We start from the raw sequence: 24625 nt of genomic DNA on the forward strand, positions 1-24625 counted from the left end.
CCACCATTGCCATATGACCCCTGGCAAGATTCCTGGCCAGAGGAATATCCTCCCTTTGGCTTTGAGGGGGGGGCCAAGACAGCCACAAAGGGTCCATGTATTTACCCCCCCCCCCCACAACACAATCTCATGGCAGTCAGGGATTTTACCAACAGACAATGTCACAGGAAGTTCCAATTGGACAGGCGGAGTGGTCACACACTTGTCATCATTGGGACTATCAACCAACCATGAGAGCTCCACCATCCTCATCAATTGGACGAGCTCCACCATCCTCAGCAATTGGACAAGCTCCACCATCGGCAAATTGAAATATAGCAGATTCTACAGCTGCACCTCAAGAACCATCAGATGCAGGTGACCCTGCCCCACATGAACCAGCAGTTGAAGCTGGCCCTGCCTCATATGAACCAGCAGTTGAAGCTGCCCCTGCCCCACATGAACCAGCAGTTGAAGCTGACCCTGCCCCACATGAACCAGCAGTTGAAGCTGACCCTGCACCTCAAGCAACAGCAGATGCAGGTGACCCTGCCCCACAAGCACCTAGAAGCCCTGCTGCTCCAGAGCCTGTGGATGCATTGTATTCTCCCCTGGGTGAGGAATACATTGCACTCCAGAGGAGGCTCATAACAAGCACTGAGAGCATACAAAGAGGCCAAGAGAGGTTCTTCAGGAACCATTAAAGGTTCATCAGGAGCCAAGAGAGGAGACAACAAGGTAGCATAAAGCTACAGAGGGACATGGCAGTATTGTTAAGTGCAAGTGTTCATAACCAGTCACAGATGATGTGAATTCTATCTGATATGCAGATGCAAATGGACAATAGATGGAGAGAACAAAATCAACTATTGGGTGTGTTGGTTGAGCACTTTACACACCAGCAGGACACTGCCTCCAGCCTATCATCTGTGGCCAGCACACCAGCAGAAACACCAGAATCTTCTCAAACCAGGAGAACAAGGAAATCCACTACAGTCACCTCAGTTCCCTCATCCAAGAAGCCAAAAAAGAAATAAATATTCTTATAGTTCACCATAAATCTTGTCCTCTGTTATTTACCATATAATTGTCATCCACATCCATGTGAGGTGTGTTTTAGTACACTAATATTGTTAAAACATATAATATGACCTGTGTGGAAATGGCAATAAAAAAAGGTAATATTATCATGTTTATGACATATTCTTGTACTATAACTCACATCCACAATAGTTGTTTATGAAGGGTACATATAGTAATATTCACTTCTAAGATGTAAATCAATGTATCTCACATCCAATATAAATTGACACATTGGTATATATAGTAGTGATGTTACTGATAGGGTAGGCATTATCAGGTGTTTTAAGGCTGCAGGTGAGAGGTCGTGTTGTCTGTGATTGGTTTGACACAATTGCAAAGAGGCAGCCTTCAAGAAGGTCTTAGAAATTATCATATGAGCCATCCTAGGTTTAGCTTTCAACTAAGAATACCAAGAAAACAAAGCAAGTGTTAGAATTAAATCTGAAAGTAGTTTGAAATAACATGCCCTATTTAAAACAAGAAGGTTTTCTGTTGACTTGACTGTCCCTTTATATATTTTGCCAAGCTGTGTTAATATTAGAATAAATTACACTCCAGTGGGTTCTAAAGAGATGAAGGTAATACAATTATGATTTCCCATTGCTCTCTCCTCCAAGTATTGTTGATTGTTTTGAGAACAAATTTACAGTAAATAAGCAAGTATATGTCCACAATGTGATAAAGTACCTACAAGCTCAATCCATTTGATTATGTTGTGGCTTCAAACTATTTCAAATACACAAATAAACCTTAAAAAAACAATATCATAGTATACTGACCCTTTAACCTTGAGATGCTGTATAAATGTATGTGTTTATTAAGGCTTCCAGGGAGTTACATTGCTTTTTCAGTCAGTGCAAGGGTTTCTGCGCCTGCAATATGTGGCGAGATGAGAATGGAGTAGATTTTCTGAATTCTGCGCGCGTAAGTCCTTACGCTGCATATTGGATACCAAATTGCGCGGTTGTTCTATGTTAGTCTATGCGTAACAAAAATACGTCCGAAGGGTGAAATATACACGCGTAACTTGTATGCTACGCCGTATATGTAATACCAAAATCATGTAAAATCTGGCGGTGGAGGATTTTACGGGCGACGCTGCATATGTAATGCAGGCCTTAGTTTTAGATGTAAAAAATAATTACAGATGCCATTTATGAAACAGATACAGCTTTATGAATAATTTTACATATGCAACCTTATTACCTTTGTATGTCCTTTCTTCAAGGCCCAAATTTTTATTCCAGTTAGGTATGTAACCTAAGCGGTATACAAATATATTGCTTTATGCATATGGTCAAATGTGTTCCCAATAGATCATTTATTGCACATATTTTTTTTTATTATAAAATGTATTTATTGATTTTATTGTAACATGTTTTTTTTTATATTTTGCTAGGTGACAGTGGCTATTCTTGTCGGCCATGGTTATTGACTCCAATACCCCACCCTCACACTGAGGCTGTCATTAAATTTAAAGAAGTACAAGGCAGCACCAGGAGTGCAACTGAAAGAACGTTTGGGGTGCTTAAAATGAGATTTTGTGCGTTGGACCATTCAGTGGGAGTACTACAAGTTTCCTATGCAAAGGTCAATGATATCATTCATGTTATGTGCATTCTCTATAGCATGGCCATCAGACAGGGAGATATTGTGGAGCATAATATACAAGAAGATATTGACGTTAAACATAATGTATTTATTTATAATAACAGCACCCAAAATGGAATTTGGAACTCGATGGAAATAGTTGAAAGATTTTTTTACTTTTAATATTTTTATTAGAATGTCAAATTCCCATTGTTTCCAAATGATTTGTTGATACAACTGATGAACCCAGTCATAATTATACAAAAATAATTTTATTTTTATCTCTTCTACAGGAAACATTAAAGGGACAATCTGCTCCAGAATTTGTTTTGTTTAAAAAGATAGTTAATCCATTTATTACTCATTGCCCAGTTTTGCATAACCAAAACTGTTATATTAAAGGGACATAAAACAGGTTGAAATCTGAGAATATCCTAAAAGGGATAATTAATTAAAAATAGTTTGCATAAAAAAATTGTTTAAAAATTGCTGGCATGTATTTTAAAATAATTTTCAAAAATAAGCTAAATTAATCACATAGCTAAGCTGCCTGGAGCAGTCAACTCTGCCCCACCATATCAGTGTTTAGACACAGGCATTGTATTTCAACTGAGTTCACAGCTTCTAGGCACGCTCCAGCAATCCCTATGCACGTTTGCATTCTGCCAAAACAACAATAGATATAGATACAGCCATAGAAGGCAATGTGTGGGGGGAGTTAGAGCTTTACAATTCAGAAACTAAAAAGAAAGGGTTAATGGTGAGGCACTGCAGTATACATTTGCAGGTAAAGTAATTAAAGTACATTTTATTATATTTTGTCTCTATCCCAACTTGTTTTATGTCCCTTTAATACAATTTTTACCTCTGTGATTACCTTGTATCTAAGCCTCTGCAGACTAACCCCTTATTTTAGTTTTTTTGACAGACTTGCATTTTAACCAATTAGTGTTGACTCCTAAATAACTTTACGGGATTGAGCACAATGTTATCTATATGAAACTCATGAACTAGCACTATCTAGCTGTGAAAAACGGTCAAAATGCATAGAGATAAGAGGTGGCCTTAAAGGGCTTAGAAATAAACATATGAGCCTACCTAAGTTCAGCTTTCCCCAAAGAATATCAAGAGAACAAATCAAATTTGAAGCTAAAACTAAATTGGAAAGTTGTTTAAAATTGTATGCCCTATCTGAATCATGAAAGTTACATTTTGACTAAACTGTCCCTTTAACTTCAAAGGAGTTTTTGACAAATAGATACTCCTTATCATCTTGTGTTTTTTTCTTATTTTGTTGGGTAAATATTAAGGGGCTGAATTAGAGCTTGATGCCCCTTGTTTCCGGCAAAGACCGCTGTTCCATAACTTGTCCGCCTGCTCTGAGGTGGCGGACAGAAATCAACTTGATCGAATACGATCTGGCAGATTGACACCCGCTGCTCTGCGGGGGCGGTATTGCCCGAGCAGTTCTGGTGAACTGCTTGTGCAATGATAAATGCTGACAGCCGTATGCTGTCAGCATTTATCGATGTGCAGCGGACATGATATGCTACATGGTATCATGTCCACTCGCACTTTCATAAACATACCCCTTAGTGTTTCAAATAAATGTTTTACATAAAAAGTATGTTATAGTGGTTTTTATTGATGTATGTGGTTTTTTAGATCTGTTTTATATTGGTTTACTGTAAAAAAAAAAATCTAAAATTTACACTTTCGTTAAAAAGTCAAGAATGTAATTATAAAAACAACTTTTACTATTAATAGAATCAGAAAACTTTTATGGGTTACAGGGTAAACAATTTTGTCATTCCTTGTATTATATAGAATCCGTCCATTCTCCTCTGAGATATTTATTCAGGCTAGTTAGATTCCCACACACTCCCTACCTAGTGGATAGATCACGGTATATCAATATGAGGGCCAGAAGCCTCTGTATATATACACTCTGTGCACTCTCACACTTGACTGTTTTTTTTTTTTTAAATCTTTTATTTATATACAGCCAATATCAGGATCATACATACCCAGCATACCTTTATCACACCACGCAGAGTGTATCACAGGAAAAACAAAACATCATCAGAAAAAAAAACTTAGGCTTAGGCAAAGAAAACACATTCTCAAATAGGACTCCAAAATATCACACCACCCAGCAATTTATATAATTACTATCAACTATATGCTGTGAATATCTATGTCTACATATCTTCCCTTATATGGCCACTATCCTTCTTTCCCCAGCTTTCCTGACCCTATTTAGCTCCTGTGCAGGACCTCCATGTCCCTAATTGGCCTAGTTTTTGAGGTAAATCTCTTTACCCTCCTAAAATAAAAATAAAAAAAATTAAAAAATCTTTCCACACACTCACAAACCAAAAAAAAAAGTCACACTTGACTGTAATCAAATTTCATAACTATAGTATGTTGTATGTAATTCCATAGTATAATATTGTTTACGTATCATCAGTTCAGCTTTTATTAGCGTGATCTTCACAAGCATAGAGATTCAAATATTCAAGTTACACACATTAGTCCTAACATTTCTGCTGCTGTGTATACCTCTAATAAACGGCTACCGTGGTTACAAATGTGCATCAAATGTGTATCAAAACCTTACGGTAATAGAATTGTCCCCAAACTGCTGCGTATACTATGGGCATATTTATCAAGCTCTGAATGGAGCTTGATGCCCCGTGTTTCTGGCGAGCCTGCACAAAGATCGCTGCTCCATAACCTGTCCACCTGCTCTGAGCAGGCGGAAAGACATCGTCGGAAATCAACCCGATCGAGTATGATCGGGTTGATTGACACCCCCCTGCTGGTGGCCTATTGGCCGCGAGTCTGCAGGGGGCGGCGTTGCACCAGCAGCTCTTGCGAGCTGCTGGTGCAATGCTGAATACGGCGAGCGTATTGCTCGCTGTATTCAGCGAGGTCTGTTGGACCTGATCCGCACTGTCGGATCAGGTCCGACAGACCTTGATAAATATGGGCCTATATCAGTATGTATGGCCATATGAAAAGCCGCCAATTACCGTGATACTGAAGCCCAGTGTGGCAATGTGTGCAAAAGAACAGTCTTACCCTCGTACTCTCCTCTCAATCCGATATGGTAAGACGAACAGCTCAATAACGCTTCCCACAGCACTGTGAAACCTCTCCACTGTGTAGCGTGTTACGTAACTTTGGCCGTTGTTATGTTCTAGCTGGGGGAACCCTGCTTCACACCTCCTTGAATGTAGGCTGAAGATAAAGATGTTTTTTAATCTATTGGAATAAAGTTGGTTTTATCGCAGATCCGGTGCTCCTTTTTAACTTTATTAATAAAACACACACAAATAAACTCTGAATATATAACTATATACTAACATAAACTATTACATTTCAAAATAAAAAGTAATCTGTATTTGTGAAAATAGAGGTATTTCTTTCATTTTTATAATTAGATTGCGCGCTTTGTTTCTATAGCGTCTACTATTTTTTAAGAGGTCCTAACGCTGCTTTTTTACTCCTGCTGCTATTACGAGTCTTGCAGGTTTAGGGTCAACGCACACTTCTTTGGCCTTACCGCAAAATGACTTAAACGTAAACTTTGTAAAGTCTTTTTTCTATGGGACTTTCATTCCATAGCGCTGATATTACAAGTCTGTCCTGGGAGGCCAAAAAGTGAGCGGTACACCCTCTCCTGTCAAGAGTCCTAACACATTTAAAAGTCAGTAGTTATGAGTTTTATGGTACAACGCCGTAACATAAAACTCATAACTAAAGTGCTAAAAAGTACACTAACACCCATAAACTACCTATTAACCCCTAAACCGAGGCCCTCCCGCATCGCAAATACTAAAATAAACATTTTAACCCCTAATCTGCCGCTCCGGACACCGCCGCCACCTACATTATATGTATGAACCCCTAATCTGCTGACCCCAACATCGCCGACACCTACATTATATTTATTAACCCTTAATCTGCCGTCCCCAATGTTGCCGCCACCTACCTACACTTATTAACCCCTAATCTGCTGCCCCCAAGACATCTGACATGGAGCATCCTCTTCATCCAACGACTAAAACAGAATGAAGGTACCTTTAAGTGACGTCATCCAAAATGGCGTCCCTTAAATTCCGATTGGCTGATAGAATTCAATCAGCCAATCGGAATTAAAGTAGAAAAAATCCTATTGGCTGATGCAATCAGCCAATAGGATTGAAGTTCAATCCTATTAACTGATCCAATCAGCCAATAGGATTGAGCTTGCATTCTATTGGCTGTTTCAATCAGCCAATAGAATACAATCTTAATCCTATTGGCTGATTGGATGATATATACACTATGATATATATATACACTATATCATGCTGGTATTGATATTTAAAGCTATGGTAAGACTTAGCATTAGGGCTAACAATAGTGTAAGGGTTAGGATTAGCATCAGGGTAAGTCTTTGTGGCTGCAATATGACTTCATTGCTAAACTACTATTGACAAAAAAAACTCTGCTTCAAGGCTGCCAACCCGGTACTCACAGTCAGGAGAGTGGTTAAGGAGCGCCAGAGCGGGGTGACACACACATGGCACGCTATCTGTCTTGAGCAAGAGGGATAAGTGGTGGGTGAGAGTTGACAGAGGCCTGCACTTTAGGAATAGGATCCGGATGGAAGAGGAGCTTATACCAGCACTGACTGCTGGCACAGTACTGTGGCACCTAAGAGGCCGAAAACGGTGCTATAAGGATAAGGGTTTACAATGACAACATGTGTTTATACGTTTTAAAAGTTAAGCATGTTAAAGGACTCCATAAAGGTTAACACAGAGTAGGATTCCAAAAAAACAACGGCAAATAAAAACTAATAGAAAGGGGACATTGTAAGTCGGCTTACATACAGGTAAAAATAATATAAATATATCTGGGTTGCTTATAGACAACAGGGGAATGGTTATCATTATTTTTCAAACAAAAAAGATTGCATTTATACTATCCCTTCAAAAGGCAATGGAACTTCATTTTTTTTTTTAAATCACTTTCTTCTTGACTCGCATCCTATTCCTCATTTCTTACTTGACCTTGGACTTCAGGTTCTGTTGCAATTGCCATAAATAATTATGGAAGAAAAAAAACATATATATTTATTAAAAAACACAACATAAAACAAAATTTATTTATTTTTAAACATAAATAGTTACCTCTGAAATTAATGGTGACTGCAGGTACATCCAGGCCAACAATGATGCTGTCTCCTATGTGCCAATATAACAGTCTCTGATAGTCAGTTAGATCTACACTATAAGCTGGTCCTCCACCAGTTCACTGGGCAGCCTGCCTCTCCTTGGTTATCTTTAATTTTATAATTTTACAACTGTCTGACAACCTTTGTTTGCAGGCCTTCTCATTTTTAGGACAACTTCCCTCTGCTGACACCTCCCTGCATATTTGGCCCCAAAGAAAATGCTTTCTTGCTGGCGGGACTTGTCATTCTCTAAAGACAGTTAGCTCATCATAATGCTGAAGTACTCTTTCTTCAAGAAAGAGGTACTGCATTCACTATTCACTATTCTGCAATCATCTAGAACAGTGTTTCCCAACCGCGGTCCTCAAGTACCCCCAACAGTCCTGGTTTTCATTATAGCTGTTGGGGGTACTTGAGGACCTCGGTTGTGAAACACTGATCTAAAATAACTCCTGCCAATAGTGACTAATTAAACAGATCAGTTAATGGGGCAGCTAGCACAGATCAAGTTGCCTTTAAAACCCTTGAATGAATATTATTATCAGGACCTATTGACTATTTTACATTCATTTTTAATAATGCCAATAAAATCTCATCCTCTGTAAAAAACATAATTTATGTAAGAACTTACCTGATAAATTCATTTCTTTCATATTAGCAAGAGTCCATGAGCTAGTGACGTATGGGATATACATTCCTACCAGGAGGGGCAAAGTTTCCCAAACCTCAAAATGCCTATAAATACACCCCTCACCACACCCACAATTCAGTTTAACGAATAGCCAAGAAGTGGGGTGATAAAAAAGTGCGAAAGCATATAAAATAAGGAATTGGAATAATTGTGCTTTATACAAAATCATAACCACCACAAAAAAAGGGCGGGCCTCATGGACTCTTGCTAATATGAAAGAAATGAATTTATCAGGTAAGTTCTTACATAAATTATGTTTTCTTTCATGTAATTAGCAAGAGTCCATGAGCTAGTGACGTATGGGATAATGATTACCCAAGATGTGGATCTTTCCACACAAGAGTCACTAGAGAGGGAGGGATAAAATAAAGACAGCCAATTCCTGCTGAAAATAATCCACACCCAAAATAAAGTTTAATGAAAAACATAAGCAGAAGATTCAAACTGAAACCGCTGCCTGAAGTACTTTTCTACCAAAAACTGCTTCAGAAGAAGAAAATACATCAAAATGGTAGAATTTAGTAAAAGTATGCAAAGAGGACCAAGTTGCTGCTTTGCAAATCTGATCAACCGAAGCTTCATTCCTAAACGCCCAGGAAGTAGAAACTGACCTAGTAGAATGAGCTGTAATCCTCTGAGGCGGAGTTTTACCCGACTCAACATAGGCAAGATGAATTAAAGATTTCAACCAAGATGCCAAAGAAATGGCAGAAGCTTTCTGGCCTTTTCTAGCACCGGAAAAAATAACAAATAGACTAGAAGTCTTACGGAAAGACTTAGTAGCTTCAACATAATATTTCAAAGCTCTAACAACATCCAAAGAATGCAACGATTTCTCCTTAGAATTCTTAGGATTAGGACATAATGAAGGAACCACAATTTCTCTACTAATGTTGTTGGAATTCACAACTTTAGGTAAAAATTCAAAAGAAGTTCGCAACACCGCCTTATCCTGATGAAAAATCAGAAAAGGAGACTCACAAGAAAGAGCAGATAATTCAGAAACTCTTCTGGCAGAAGAGATGGCCAAAAGGAACAAAACTTTCCAAGAAAGTAATTTAATGTCCAATGAATGCATAGGTTCAAACGGAGGAGCTTGAAGAGCTCCCAGAACCAAATTCAAACTCCAAGGAGGAGAAATTGACTTAATGACAGGTTTTATACGAACCAAAGTTTGTACAAAACAATGAATATCAGGAAGAATAGCAATCTTTCTGTGAAAAAGAACAGAAAGAGCAGAGATTTGACCTTTCAAGGAACTTGCGGACAAACCCTTATCTAAACCATCCTGAAGAAACTGTAAAATTCTCGGTATTCTAAAAGAATGCCAAGAAAAATGATGAGAAAGACACCAAGAAATATAAGTCTTCCAGACTCTATAATATATCTCTCTAGATACAGATTTACGAGCCTGTAACATAGTATTAATCACAGAGTCAGAGAAACCTCTTTGACCAAGAATCAAGCGTTCAATCTCCATACCTTTAAATTTAAGGATTTCAGATCCTGACGGAAAAAAGGACCTTGTGACAGATGGTCTGGTCTTAACGGAAGAGTCCACGGTTGGCAAGAGGCCATCCGGACAAGATCCGCATACCAAAACCTGTGAGGCCATGCCGGAGCTACCAGCAGAACAAACTAGCATTCCTTCAGAATCTTGGAGATTACTCTTGGAAGAAGAACTAGAGGCGGAAAGATATAAGCAGGATGATACTTCCAAGGAAGTGATAATGCATCCACTGCCTCCGCCTGAGGATCCCGGGATCTGGACAGATACCTGGGAAGTTTCTTGTTTAGATGAGACGCCATCAGATCTATTTCTGGAAGTTCCCACATTTGAACAATCTGAAGAAATACCTCTGGGTGAAGAGACCATTCGCCCGGATGCAACGTTTGGCGACTGAGATAATCCGCTTCCCAATTGTCTATACCTGGGATATGAACCGCAGAGATTAGACAGGAGCTGGATTCCGCCCAAACCAAAATTCGAGATACTTCTTTCATAGCCAGAGGACTGTGAGTCCCTCCTTGATGATTGATGTATGCCACAGTTGTGACATTGTCTGTCTGAAAACAAATGAACGATTCTCTCTTCAGAAGAGGCCAAAACTGAAGAGCTCTGAAAATTGCACGGAGTTCCAAAATATTGATCGGTAATCTCACCTCCTGAGATTCCCAAACTCCTTGTGCCGTCAGAGATCCCCACACAGCTCCCCAACCTGTGAGACTTGCATCTGTTGAAATTACAGTCCAGGTCGGAAGCACAAAAGAAGCCCCCTGAATTAAACGATGGTGATCTGTCCACCACGTTAGAGAGTGTCGAACAATCGGTTTTAAAGATATTAATTGAGATATCTTTGTGTAATCCTTGCACCATTGATTCAGCATACAGATCTGAAGAGGTCGCATGTGAAAACGAGCAAAGGGGATCGCGTCCGATGCAGCAGTCATAAGACCTAGAATTTCCATGCATAAGGCTACCGAAGGGAATGATTGTGACTGAAGGTTTCGACAAGCTGAAATCAATTTTAGACGTCTCTTGTCTGTTAAAGACAGAGTCATGGACACTGAATCTATCTGGAAACCCAGAAAAGTTACCCTTGTCTGAGGAATCAATGAACTTTTTGGTAAATTGATCCTCCAACCATGATCTTGAAGAAACAACACAAGTCGATTTGTATGAAATTCTGCTAAATGTAAAGACTGAGCAAGTACCAAGATATCGTCCAAATAAGGAAATACCACAATACCCTGTTCTCTGATTACAGACAGAAGGGCACCGAGAACCTTTGTAAAAATTCTTGGAGCTGTAGCTAGGCCAAACGGCAGAGCCACAAACTGGTAATGCTTGTCCAGAAAAGAGAATCTCAGGAACTGATAATGATCTGGATGAATCAGAATATGCAGATATGCATCCTGTAAATCTATTGTGGACATATAATGCCCTTGCTGAACAAAAGGCAAGATAGTCCTTACAGTTACCATCTTGAACGTTGGTATCCTTACATAACGATTCAATATTTTTAGATCCAGAACTGGTCTGAAGGAATTCTCCTTCTTTGGTACAATGAAGAGATTTGAATAAAACCCCATCCCCTGTTCCGGAACTGGAACTGGCATAATTACTCCAGCCAACTCTAGATCTGAAACACAATTCAGAAATGCTTGAGCTTTCACTGGATTTACTGGGACACGGGAAAGAAAAAATCTCTTTGCAGGAGGTCTCATCTTGAAACCAATTCTGTACCCTTCTGAAACAATGTTCTGAATCCAAAGATTGTGAACAGAATTGATCCAAATTTCTTTGAAAAAACGTAACCTGCCCCCTACCAGCTGAGCTGGAATGAGGGCCGCACCTTCATGTGGACTTAGAAGCAGGCTTTGCCTTTCTAGCAGGCTTGGATTTATTCCAGACCGGAGATGGTTTCCAAACTGAAACTGCTCCTGAGGATGAAGGATTAGGCTTTTGTTCTTTGTTGAAACGAAAGGAACGAAAACGATTATTAGCCCTGTTTTTACCCTTAGATTTTTTATCCTGTGGTAAAAAAGTTCCTTTCCCACCAGTAACAGTTGAGATAATAGAATCCAACTGAGAACCAAATAATTTGTTACCCTGGAAAGAAATGGAAAGTAGAGTTGATTTAGAAGCCATATCAGCATTCCAAGTCTTAAGCCATAAAGCTCTTCTAGCTAAAATAGCTAGAGACATAAACCTGACATCAACTCTGATAATATCAAAAATGGCATCACAGATAAAATTATTAGCATGCTGAAGAAGAATAATAATATCATGAGAATCATGATCTGTTACTTGTTGCGCTAAAGTTTCCAACCAAAAAGTTGAAGCTGCAGCAACATCAGCCAATGATATAGCAGGTCTAAGAAGATTACCTGAACACAGATAAGCTTTTCTTAGAAAGGATTCAATTTTCCTATCTAAAGGATCCTTAAACGAAGTACCATCTGACGTAGGAATAGTAGTACGTTTAGCAAGGGTAGAAATAGCCCCATCAACTTTAGGGATTTTGTCCCAAAATTCTAATCTGTCAGACGGCACAGGATATAATTGCTTAAAACGTTTAGAAGGAGTAAATGAATTACCCAATTTATCCCATTCTTTGGAAATTACTGCAGAAATAGCATTAGGAACAGGAAAAACTTCTGGAATAACCACAGGAGATTTAAATACCTTATCTAAACGTTTAGAATTAGTATCAAGAGGACCAGAATCCTCTATTTCTAAAGCAATTAGTACTTCTTTAAGTAAAGAACGAATAAATTCCATTTTAAATAAATATGAAGATTTATCAGCATCAATCTCTGAGACAGAATCCTCTGAACCAGAAGAGTCATCAGAATCAGAATGATGATGTTCATTTAAAAATTCATCTGTAGGGAGAGAAGTTTTAAAAGATTTTTTACGTTTACTAGAAGGAGAAATAACAGACATAGCCTTCTTTATGGATTCAGAAACAAAATCTCTTATGTTATCAGGAACATTCTGCACCTTAGATGTTGAAGGAACTGCAACAGGCAATGGTACTTTACTAAAGGAAATATTATCTGCATTAACAAGTTTGTCATGACAATTAATACAAACAACAGCCGGAGGAATAGCTACCAAAAGTTTACAGCAGATACACTTAGCTTTGGTAGATCCAGCACTAGACAGCGATTTTCCTGTAGTATCTTCTGACTCAGATGCAACGTGAGACATCTTGCAATATGTAAGAGAAAAAACAACATATAAAGCAAAATTGATCAAATTCCTTAAATGACAGTTTCAGGAATGGGAAAAAATGCCAAAGAACAAGCTTCTAACAACCAGAAGCAATGAAAAAATGAGACTGAAATAATGTGGAGACAAAAGCGACGCCCATATTTTTTAGCGCCAAATCAGACGCCCACATTATTTGGCGCCTAAATGCTTTTGGTGCCAAAAAAGATGCCACATCCGGAACGCCGACATTTTTGGCGCAAAATAACGTAAAAAAATGACGCAACTTCCGGCGACACGTATGACGCCGGAAACGGAAAAGAATTTTTTGCGCCAAAAAAGTCCGCGCCAAGAATGACGCAATAAAATGAAGCATTTTCAGCCCCCGCGAGCCTAACAGCCCACAGGGAAAAAAGAGTCAAATTTTTGAAGGTAAGAAAAAAATGATTAATTCAAGTGCATTATCCCAAATATGAAACTGACTGTCTGAAAAATAAGGAATGTTGAACATTCTGAGACAAGGCAAATAAATGTTTGAATACATATATTTAGAACTTTATAAACAAAGTGCCCAACCATAGCTTAGAGTGTCACAGAAAATAAGATTTACTTACCCCAGGACACTCATCTACATGTTTGTAGAAAGCCAAACCAGTACTGAAACGAGAATCAGCAGAGGTAATGGTATATATAAGAGTATATCGTCGATCTGAAAAGGGAGGTAAGAGATGAATCTCTACGACCGATAACAGAGAACCTATGAAATAGACCCCGTAGAAGGAGATCACTACATTCAAATAGGCAATACTCTCCTCACATCCCTCTGACATTCACTGCACGCTGAGAGGAAAACCGGGCTCCAACTTGCTGCGGAGCGCATATCAACGTAGAATCTAGCACAAACTTACTTCACCACCTCCATCGGAGGCAAAGTTTGTAAAACTGAATTGTGGGTGTGGTGAGGGGTGTATTTATAGGCATTTTGAGGTTTGGGAAACTTTGCCCCTCCTGGTAGGAATGTATATCCCATACGTCACTAGCTCATGGACTCTTGCTAATTACATGAAAGAAAGATTAGTATTAAGCCCATTTCCATTTTTTGTAGCATCCCTTAATGTAGACATTCTATCTTCACAATCTTTTGAATAACTGCAGATTATCTCAGTGATTACTTCTATTTTCTTATCTCTTTCTACTATTCTACCATCAACTGTTTTCAATGTTACTATTCCAACCTTAGTTTTTCTCCTTTCGCTGATATATCTAAAGAATGTTTTGTCCTTGTGTTTTACTGACTGCTATCTTCTGTTCCACATAAGCTTTGGCAGTCCTAATAAACCTCTTAGTCTTTTTTTCTTGGAGTCTCCATATTTTCATATCATCATCTGACTGCGTGTGTCTGTAATTTTTATGTTACTTCTTTGGAAAACCATATTGGTTTCCTCTTTATTTACTTTTACAGGCATGCCTAATACAGTGTGGGATTGCATCGAAAATGACACCCTTAAAAAATTCCCACTGTTCTTGAGCCCCCATAATAAGAGTTTGCCCTTTCAAATAGTTGTTCAGGTATTCTCTGATGATCCGTAAATTTTCACTTACAGACACATCTGTTACTGTATCACCATTTGTAAGTCTTAAATATCATATAGCTTCATTTCAAGTTGGTTCCTTAACTAATTGCTCAACTGATTCCTCCTGCAATGATTTAAGATTATACCTGCTTGTAGCTGATCTAGCAAAGGGAATCTTCCAATATACATCTGTTAAATTAAACCGTACCCTTCATAGTCATTTTGGTTATTTCGTCTATTAACAGATTGTTAATAGAACTCAGGTAGATAAATTGTCAGCTTTAGATCTGGAACCTCAAATGTGTTTGTCCACAACATAAGATCTCCCAGCTTCAGGCTTTGTACCCTTATAAGTGTTATCAAATGCGTTGCTGCAGTTGAGTAGTCCCTTTTCAAATTAAAAACTACTTCATAAGAGAACATATTTATTAAGTGGTTCAGATACTTTGGGCTCCTTATATCAAGCTGCATATGCAGCTTTGGAGGCTCTTTGTGCCTTAATGCCAGCTCTTAGCTGGTGGATTAAAAAAACCCTGGGCACGTTCACCTGGGGTGATTGACAGCCCCTACTTGCGCGCCATTGGGCAAGTGTGAGCAGGGGGCTGCATTGCACAAGTGGACACTTGTGCAATGATAAATGACACTGCCCGCTTTCTGCAATATGGTGGGGACAGATTTGCTAAAGCGAACCCTGGCCTTCCGGGCTTTGTTAAATGGGGCCATTTGTGTTGAGAGTCCTCACCAGAGGTATTCCATTTTGTTAAAAAAAAACACTTTTTGGACAAATTTTTGCATGCTTTTAAAATTACCTAATCCAAAATGATTTTGTTTTTGAAACATAATTTTGGCCTTTTTCTCACACCATCTCTTGTATTTTGGACGGATGTTTTTGGGTCTGTCAATTTCATGCTTGCCTTAGTCCATTTTTATTTATTTATTTTTTAATAAAGAAATGTATTGATAATTGCTTCCAGAGCACAAATTCACTGATAATACAGTTAGAAGTACATATGTACAGTATGTGTTAGTTACATTCTACAGCTTACAATTACTCAATCACATAAAGATACTCAATTTAAATATAGTTATACTAATCAAGTCAACAGATATTACTGTATTCCCTAGGCAGTTTTTGTATTCAATTAAAAAAAACACAAGCAACAGTATACACCAATTCTCATATAACTGCATGTAATAGACACTACTATAAAGAAGAATATGTGCTGATAATGAGATATAAATCCAGTATAAAACCTTACACAGGTACTCCAATATTCATCTATTAGATGTCAACAATAAAATGGAGCTTTGTGGCAAGGAGTAATTGAATAAAATCTTTATTAAAAACTTAAAAGACGACGCGTTTTTCAGATGATGATAAATGTTTGGCTTTATGTGGGCTTCTTATGACTCTGTGACTATGGAGGAAAACATTTATGAGAAAAGATATGACAGGCACTGCAGACCGGGTGAAATTGCATATAAAAAGTCCCAATTTTATTCAAAGATAAATAAGGTAAATACAAATCCAAATAGAAGGGACCAGGGTAAAGGTGACTCACAACAGGTGAGGGTGGTACACAGGAGACTGTCTGACGCGTTTTGCGCTCCCTACAGGCGCTTACTCATAGACACAGTACAGGTAAGACAAGGATGCTATAAATACACATATAGGCGGTAAATTAAGAGTGGGAATTAACCCTATGTAACCCGGACCAAAGAGGAACAGGCCTAAAACAGTATATGTTTATACTATAGCAAGCAAAAACATTTGTACAAGCAGAGTTAAAGTGGAATATTATACAATTAAATGCATATGTCGGCACTCTAGTAAGAAAATCTTGTTGTTAAGTTTTAAAGGCTTTACAATAAAAATAAAATGTTAAAGACATTGAAAAAACTTTGACAACTTGATCAAAAAAGAGGAAACCAAAGAAAGAAAATAGAGAAACATTGCAGAGCAAAATGCTTAGCATATTAGAAAAATCCTGAAAAATGTACTCAATAAGAGAGTGAAAATCTTTTTTTGAAAAAATATATGCAAATGTACTTAAGATAAAAAATATATATAAAAAAGATTATCACAACATGTTTTTTTAATGCTTTGATAACTTAATTTATTGGAGGAAATTTGAGTATTAATGTAGAGAATTTTGCTACTCTCAGGTGAAGCAAATTTGTATGTGTGTATGCAGAGGATCTGGTACACTGAATAAACAGCATTTATCTATCTCACACGATACAAAGTTGTATAAACCAGGGCAGGTTTATTCCAAGGCAGGAGGGACATGAAACAAAACAGTTTAGTGTCCAATGTGCCTTTTTTAAATTTTGCATGGGTAGTAACCTGGACATTTGAAATAGCTGATTTTGCTGTACTGTAATTGCTCCAAATAGTCTGTATATATATATATATATAGCAAATATAATGACTTTATAGCTCCACTAGATAGCACCATAATGATAAAAAAGAGCGCTATATAATGAAACATTTTAAATTCACAGGTAATTGTGAAATTTGAGAATACATTGCTATACTCCTATAGACAGCGGTTCTCAGTCAGAATAAAATTGTACTTCTCATAATCTGACTACTGAATATAATAGGAGCAACGGTTTTGTTTTGTATCATTTTGTATACTAATAAAGAATGATGTATTGACAGTATAGCACCCCTAGGTGGCACCATAGCAACATAAAAAGCAATTGGAATCTGCAGATTAATACTGTGCTCCTAACTCAATCCTGTAAAAAAAAATGACATAAATAGAAAAGCTGTTATTCTTCACCCATCTTTTCTAAGATGTTCAAAACCACCACTGTTTTGCCATTACTGCTTCCATGTTCTCAAAGAGACTGGTTTAGCCCTATTGTCTCCGTTCCCTAACACCCCCTGCCCCCAATGTACTCAGTATCTTTCATTGAACTCAATTTATTAGTTTTTTGCATTTTTTTTAGTACAAAGCTTTCGCACATGTTCAGTTCAGATGTTAAATGGACATCAAAATCAATTATTCTATATATTTATAGAAAATATATATTGATAGTAATTTCAGCAATAAAACACTGGATTACAAAAGACCTACATACAACATATATGTGTAGATGCAGTTAAAATATGCAATACTTAACACATTGAAAATCTTGGTGAATGTTTACCTTATTTTCCTTTATAACGACCCGCTATAAATGAGTTTGTGTAATGCTATAAGCAACCATTGTGTAGTATGTAGCTGGTTCAGGAAATAAGTAGCATTTTGTAGCATATTTTAAAGGACGGTGTACTGTAAAATTATTTTTTTTCGCTGAAAGGGATGTTAAACAGTAAGGGCTAGATTACAAGTGGAGCACTAAATTATCGCGTGCCCGCAACGGGCAAATTTACAAGTGGCTCGTTATAGCTACTGAGCAATTAGCACTCCAAAAATTAACCAGAGATCAGATCTTTTTTTTTAATAATAAATTACTGCACTTGGCAGTTTTGGGGTTTTAAAGTTGGTGGGAGTTTGCGTGTTAAAAAATAATGTCACTGAGTCTATGGAAGCATGCAAGCAATATTTAGCGCTTCACTTGTAATCTAGCCCTAAATAAACGCAAGACATAATGATGTATTCAAACCAAAGATTTGCCTTAGAATAATAGGTAAATAATAAAAATATGTGTAAAGGTTTAGTTTCTATACAATACTTTAATGGAAACGGCGATGTTTAAACTAGTTTTCTATTTTTCTCTGTGCAAACGAAGCTGTGTGGAATCTCTTTTACGTTATCCTATGTTCCATACAGCATTATTGGGACAGTCTCTTTTATTGCCTGTTTTATATCTGTCCTTGATTGTCTTCAGGAGGGGAAATGGATAAGGAGCAACTTAAGTTTAAACATGGTGGCACCCATTACTTTATAGAAACTTAGTGGAATTTAGAAAACTAACAATGTTCAGAGTTAAATTACAGGAAAGGTGAACAAAATAAATAAAGTATATTGCATAGTTTTTAAATTACACATAAACCTTTTAGAATACAATATCATACTATTTAATATCCTTTTAATGTGTTTCCAATGAATTGTTATGCCAGCTGCAGAGCAGAAAATCTATGATAAATTGTTTCTTTATGTTTATTCTTGTATATGTGATAGCTGGCTAAGCTTGCAGGGAAATCAGATCTCCTTATGTTATCACTTTCTGTACACATATGCAATAATATATATATATATATATATATATATATATATATATATATATATATATATATTATCTATGTCAGTATACCAAAGCCCAATAGAAAGAAAGAACAATTGAAAAGTAATATTTTATTACTAATCTCTCCTAATCCCCGCCAGGGATGTCATTTCTTCTGCTGGCTATGTTTACATATCTTTTGTATAGCCAATTCTTAATTTGAAAGTTTCAGTATAATTAGGGATACCACAGGAAAATTCAGCTATTCCAAATGCTTATATAAAGGTAAACAATTTAATAGATTTCAGCAGGATCATTGGGAACAAATTAAAGGGGAATTTTTGGGGGGTAAACTGTCCCTTTTAAGTTTTAAAGGATTTTATTTTCTATCTGTTCTAGGGAACTTGGACCAAGAGGTATTTTACAGCAAAAACTGACAAAAGGAATAATAAATGAAAATGTCAATGTTGTTGTTTTTTTAGGTTTATTATTTTAATAAAATAATCAACTGATTAATATATGGGTAATTCAATTTGGAATAAAAAGGCTCTTAATTAAACATGATAATTTCCTAATATAATAAGAAGTTATAAATGTTACTCTCATCACACTTTTAACCTATGAAACATGGACAAGTGCACATAAATAAATACATTCACCCAAATGTTCAGTTCTCACAACTAGATAGTGATAGATGATAGTGAGGATGATATAGATTCAAAATATTGAAAAATGATAAATGGCAAGAATGGATGTTTGTATAATAGTCCACGACTGAAATTGCTATTATGAAAACATCACCCATAATGAATGGCAGACAATCTCCATTGTAAGCCGATCTACCTTGTGATTAATGCAATGATTGGTAAAAGGGGGTTTGTAGACTTTTTAAGTTTGTGATAAAGCTCTGATGATTGCTTTTGAAAAAGGCAGTTGTACCACTGAAACGCATAGAGCTGTTTTTAAAGGGACAGTGTAGTTGAAAATTTGTATTGTTTAAAAATATAGCTAATCCCTTTATTACCCATTCCCCAGTTTTGCATAACCAACTGTTATATCAGGGCTCAAAATGTCAAGTCCTAAACTACTAGCCAGCACAAAGTGTTACTCACCACTTCTAATCCAACTCACACCACACCCACTACTTCACGCCCTCTATGCATATTTTGTAATATTGTGTTAATTTTATACCATAACAAATTAAATAATGCTACATACAGTAATAAATTAACAAAAAATAAATTCATAGCAGTAGGAAAAATCAACTAGAGGTTCTGGGGAAGACAACAGCTGGATAGAAAAAGGAAGTATCTTTTCACTCTTTTTTTTCTCCATTCTCTCTTAACTTTACCTTCTTCTCCTCTTTCACTTTTCCTCTCCACTCTTTCTCTCTCTCTCTCTCTCTCTGCCCCGTTTACCCTTTCAGAAGTAACAGTCTAAGCACTAATGGGGTCCCTACAGCCCTAGAGGGATAACATATCCTTGCACTTTCATAGTTATGTAATATCCCTTTAGATAATAGTTTTAGCACAAAGCCCAAAAATATGTGTGTGTCAGTGCTGCAATAGGAGTGCACATTCTGCAAATACAATGTACCAACTTTGCTACTTACAACATTCTACCAGACTTAAGACTCAATGTTCACTAATTAACTTTCACTCGCCAGTCGCCACCATTAAATTTCCACTCGCCAATGGCTAGTGGGCTAGTAGAAATTTTGAGCCCTGGTTATATTAATATACTTTTTACCTCTTTGATGACCTTGTATCTAAGCCTCTGCAGACTGCCCCCTTCTTTTGACAGACAAGCATTTTAGCCAATCAGTGCTGACTCCATGGGAGTGAACACAATGTTATCTATATGGCACACATGAACCAGAGCTGTCTAGCAGTGAAAAACTGTCAAAATGCACTGAGATAATAGGCGGCGTTTAACTTTCAACAAAGAATGCCAAAGGAACAAGGCAAATTCGATGATAAAAATAAATTAGAAAGTTGTTTAAAATTGCATGCCCTATCTGAATTATGAAAGTTTAATTTTGACTAGACCATCCCTTTAAGTTGGTTTATTTAATTGAAAGCTGAAGAGTTTCCTTGTTGAGATTCTTCCATATACAGTATATTTTAATTTTAGCGCAACTTCCATTGAGTACATTCCTTTTATTGCAGGCCTTGTACCTGTATTGCACTATTTTCTTCATTTTCTCCACCCCGAGGTATAGTCAAAATTAATGATTCATGATTCAGATATGGCATGCAATTTAAAACAACTTTCCAATTTACATTTATCATCAAATTTGCTTTGTTCTTTTTTGTATTCTTTGTTGAAAGCAAAACCTTTGTAGGCTCATATACTTATTTTTAAGCTCTTGAAGGCCGCTTTTTATCTCAGTGCACTTTGACAGTTTTTTACAGCTAGTAGGTAGTCTGCAGAGGCTTAGATATAAGGTAATCACAGAGGTAAAAAGTATATTAATATAACAGAGTTGGTTATGCAAAACTGGGGAATGGGTAATAAAGGGATTATCTATCTTTTTAAACAATAAAAATTCTAGAGTAGACTGCCCCTTTAAGCTTTTTTTCTATATTTTCCTCTGACAGGTAAATAAAGTTTGTTTGTGTGTGTGTGTGTGTGTGCATGTGTGTGTATGTGCATTTTGGCCATAATACACAGTTATACACATAAAAATACGCATGTGCACACATATATACACATATGCACACAAAGACATATACACACACTAACATCTTTTGCTGCAATATACATAAAAAAACACGGATTTCTTGAAACAATACACCCCCAAACACAATACTAAGTGCTGAAAGCCAACAGAACTAAAGTTTAGCTATTTGAATAAGAGAAAGGTTCAGAGCTATCATGGACAGTCTCTTATTATACCCTCTTACAATGTAAGCTCTTTGGACAAAATCTCCCAATATATACCTGTATAATACTTCTAAAATAACTGTTTGCTTATTACAAATATAGCCACAAAAAGTGCTGCCCCCACCCAATCTACTGCCCTAGGCAAGTGCCTTGTTTGTCTAGGCCAAAATACGCCCCCGGATATATATTATATATATATATATATATATATATATATATATATATATATATATATATATATATATATATATATATATATATATATATATACATATACACTATACTATGTATATATATATATATATATACATATATATATATATATATATATATATATATATATATATATATATATATATATATTGCCTTCAGCCAATTGTTGAGTGCCCTATGCTGGATGCCAAGCGGGACAAGCAACGATTGGCTGAAGATGGATTTGTCATGGCTCAGCTAAATAAAGTATGAGATGCGGAGTATCTAAATAAAGTATGAGATGGGGAGGAACGGCGCGAGGTTTACCACCACTAAATGATAAATATTTAACAAATGAAGCTTCTTAAAAAATGTTAATCAATGAAAGTGCAAATGTTTTTAATAATACTTGCATGTACTAGCCAGCAAAATAATAAACATTACAATCACTTTAAGGGACTTTTTGTACAGGAGTTGAATAGACAAAGGGACAGCATGTTAACGTTTAGTGTTTGAGAATTTTTACATTTTACCTGAATAAACTTTTGACATGAGTTTTTGTAAATTTTAAAATTCAACATCACAGTAAAAATGTCTGTATATAATCATATACATTACAGAAAATCTCAAAGCTGCAGGAAGTTAAATTGATTATGTTAATATGGCCAAATCTGTGTCACGTTGTATGCAAATACCAGGTGAAAAAACCCTGACTGCACATTCAAATGCAATAAATTATCTTCTGTTTGAAAATACAGTAAAGACAATGTAAGAAAACAATGAGTATTTACTAAGATAAAGCTCCTGTCTTGGGATTACTGAATAGAAAGGATGTGCTGCTTAGCTATGTATAAATAAACACTTTGATGTATTTTTTTGTTGTATTATAGCACAGACTTTGCATACAGCATTTACTGAGGTGATAACAACATTTTAGCCCTGATATTAGAGACAGCCATCTTGGAGCTTAGCTATTTTTGCGCTCTGTGACAGATTAGAGCTATAGGTTAGCATGCTTTATACTGAGTGCAAACTTTACATTTTGCAGTGGTTGCATTGCTCCATATGATATATGTGGCCATTTGATATATGTTATGCAACTTCCCACTCTGTATTGTGTGCTAGCTCAAAGCAGATAATGATTTCTGAACATTGCCCAGTACTGTTAGGGTGTTTTTTTCACGGATCACAATCCTAAAATACTTCTGTCATTAAAGGGACATGAAACCCAATATTTTTCTTTCATGTTTTAGATAGAGAATGCAATTTTAAACAACATTCCAATTTACTTCTATTATTTAAGTTTCTTCAATCTTCAGATATCCTTTGTTGAAAAATAGCAACGCACATGGGTGAGCCAATCATACGAGGCATCTATGTGCAGCCACCAATCAGCAGCCACTGAACCTATTTTGATATGCATTTCAACAAAGGATAGAAAGAGAATGAAGCAAATTAGATAATATAAGTAAATTGAAAAGTTGTTTAAAATTGCATACTCTTTCTAAATCAATAAAATAAAAATTTGGGTTTCATGTCCCTTTAATACAACTGCATTGTTTGTCTCCAGATTTCATAATCCAAAAATCAAACGTGCATGATTAACGACAAACAAAATGCTGATTTTGTGTATGGGTAGTAATTATATCAAAGGATGAACAGCCTGTATGTTTATTTATCCCTTTTAATAGTGTTTAATAGTGACACGTGTGTACTCCAAAACCATAGAAATAGGTGTGGATGTCTTTTTAAGACACTTGAACAAGGATAGGTATAGTGGGCCAATTTTTTTGTTTGGTTATGAATTTGACTATCAGTGTAAAATGCTTATTATTCCTTTTTAAACGTTCATTGCTTGAGCATTTATATAAGTTTGGGGATGTTGCTGCCTGGTGCTATCCAATATGGGGAAGGTGATGTCAATGTGCAAAACTATTATCAAATGTTTTGAGGTACTTATTAAAAGGTGGAAAAGTGTTCTCTGGGATTTATCAAGTCCTTTTAGCTTTTGAATGTGATAAATGAAAAAACATAATTTATGTAAGAACTTACCTGATAAATTAATTTCTTTCATATTAGCAAGAGTCCATGAGCTAGTGACGTATGGGATATACATTCCTTCCAGGAGGGGAAAAGTTTCCCAAACCTCAAAATGCCTATAAATACACCCCTCACCACACCCACAAATCAGTTTAACGCATAGCCAAGAAGTGGGGTGATAAGACAAAAGTGCGAAAGCATAAAAAATAAGGAATTGGAATAATTGTGCTTTATACAAAAAAATCATAACCACCACAAAAAGGGTGGGCCTCATGGACTCTTGCTAATATGAAAGAAATGAATTTATCAGGTAAGATCTTACATAAATTATGTTTTCTTTCATGTAATTAGCAAGAGTCCATGAGCTAGTGACGTATGGGATAATGACTACCCAAGATGTGGATCTTCCACGCAAGAGTCACTAGAGAGGGAGGGATAAAATAAAGACAGCCAATTCCCCTGAAAAT

This window comes from Bombina bombina, chromosome 3 (genome assembly GCF_027579735.1).
Source record: "Bombina bombina isolate aBomBom1 chromosome 3, aBomBom1.pri, whole genome shotgun sequence".
Taxonomy (NCBI): Eukaryota; Metazoa; Chordata; class Amphibia; order Anura; family Bombinatoridae; genus Bombina; species Bombina bombina.